The sequence below is a fragment of the Pteropus alecto genome, unplaced genomic scaffold, assembly GCF_000325575.1.
Source record: "Pteropus alecto unplaced genomic scaffold, ASM32557v1 scaffold28, whole genome shotgun sequence".
Lineage (NCBI taxonomy): Eukaryota > Metazoa > Chordata > Mammalia > Chiroptera > Pteropodidae > Pteropus > Pteropus alecto.
Window position 1 is genome coordinate 967,451 of NW_006441063.1, and position 2,359 is coordinate 969,809.

Here is a 2,359-nt window from a genome sequence, read left to right on the forward strand (position 1 = left end):
CTTGCTGCTTCAATATGTTCAACTACTTTAGGTACTTCATATAAGTGGAATATAAGTAGTATTTTTCCTTCTGTGACTGGCTTATTTCCTTGGCATAATGTCTTCAAGGTTCATCCATGTTGTACCATGTGACAGTATTTCCTTCTTTTTTTATGGTTGAATAATATTCCTTTGTATCTATATACCATTTTAAAAAAATCCATTCATCTGTTGAGGGACATTAGGTTGTTTCCACCTCTTGGATATTGTGAATAATGTTGCACATGGGAGTGAAGCTATCTCTTTGAGATCCTGATATAAATACTTTTGGATAAATACCCAGAGTGGGATTACTGGATCATATGTAATTCTATTTTTAATTTTTTGAGGAACTGTCATACTGTTTTTCATAGCAGCTAAATCGTTTTACATTCCCACCAACAGTGCACAAGTGTTTCAATTACTGCACATACTCACCAACTCTTGTTCTCTTCTTTTTTTTTAATAATGGCCATTCTAATAGGTGTGAAGTGATATCTCATTGTGGTTTTGATTGCATTTCCTTAATGATTAGTGGTATTGAGCGTCTTTTCATATATCTGTTGGCCATTTGTATGTCTTCTTTGGAGACATGCCTATTCAAGTTCTTTGCCCATTTTTTAAATTATTTATTATTTATGCCTACAGCACCTGGTCTTCCTAGGTGGTCTCCCATCCAAGTACTAACCAGGCCCGACCCTGCTTAGCTTCCGAGTCAGACATCGGGTTTGTTCAGGGTGGCGTGGCCGGAGACCATGGACCATGGCTCCACTGGGGCGCGAATCCAGGACCTTCTGTGTGTAAAGCAGATGTGCTAATGGCTACACTATGGAACCACGTCCAGCCTTTGCCCATTTTAAAATCAGATTTTATTTTTGCTATTGAGTTATATGAGTTACTTATACATTTTAGATATTAACCCCTTATCAGAGACATGGTTTGCAAATATTTTCTCCCATTCCATAGACCGACTTTTCACTCTGTTCCTTGGTTCCTTCACTGTGTGGAAGCTTTTTAGTTTGATATGATCCTACTTTTTTTGTAGTCTATTTTTGCTTTCGTTGCCTTTGATTTTTGTCATGAAGATTTCCCACTATGCTTTCTTCTAGGAGTTTTACAATTTCAGGCCTCATGTTTAAGTTTTTAATTCATTTTGAGTTAATTTTTAAGTATAAGGGTCCAATTTCCTTCTTTTTCATGTGGCTATCTAGTTTTCCCAACACCATTTATTGAAGAGACTATCATTTCTCTTTTGTATTTTCTTGGCACCTTTGTTAATGATAAGCTGACCATATCTGCATGGGTTTATTTCTGGGCTCTCGATTCTGTTCCATTTATCTATGTGTCTGTTTTTAATGACAGTACCATACTATTTTGATTACTGTATGTTTCAAAATGTTTCAAAATTAGGAAGTGTGAGGCCTCCAGATTTATTCTTATTTCTCAAGATTACTTTGGCTATTTGCGGTCCCTTGTGATTCCATATGAATTTTAAGACTGTCTTACTTTTGTTTCTATAAAAAAAATGCTGTTTTAATTTTGATAGGGATTTCATAGACTCTATAGATGGTTTTGGGTAGTATGGACATTTTAACAATATTAATTCTTTCAAGTCAGGATATCTTTTCATTTATTTGTGTCTTCTTCAATTTCTTTCATCAATGTTTTATAGTTTTCAGTGTACAGATCTTTCACTTCCTTGATTAAATTTATTACTCTGTATTTTATTCCTTTTGATGCTATTGTAAATGGAATATTTTTCTTAATTTCTTTTTCAAATAGTTTGTTCTTATTGTATAGACATGCGACTAAATTTTGTATGTTGATCTTGTATCCTGCAAATTTACAGAATTCGTTTATTAGTTTTAGTTTTTTTTTGTGGAATCTTTAGGGTTCTCTACATATAAGATCATGTCATCTGTACACAGAAATAATTTTACTATGGCTAGAATTTCCAGTACTACATTAAATAGAAGTAGTGAGACTGAGCATCCTTGCCTTGTTCCCCATCTCAAAGAAAAGTTTGCAGTTTTTCACCACTGAGCTATGCGCTTGTCATATATGGCCTTTATTATGTTGAGGTACATTACTTTTATACCTAATTTGTTGAGAGTTTTTACTATCAAAGGATGTTGAAATTTGTTAAGTGCTTTTTCTGCCTCTATTGATATGATCATATGATTTTTATCCTTCATTTCGTTAATATGGTGTATTACATTAATTGATTTGTATATGTTGAACCATCCTTGCATCCCAGGAATAAATCCTACTTGATCGTGGTGTATGACCCTTTTAATATGCTATTGAATTCAGTTTGCTACTATATTGTTGAGGATTTCTA

At 33.7% G+C, this 2,359-nt stretch overlaps 1 pseudogene; it reads right to left on the bottom strand.

Moving 5' to 3' along the window:
* Positions 1–657: 657 nt before the first annotated feature.
* LOC112484923 lies at positions 658–772 on the bottom strand (annotated as a pseudogene).
* Between the last annotated feature and the right edge of the window lie 1,587 nt (positions 773–2,359).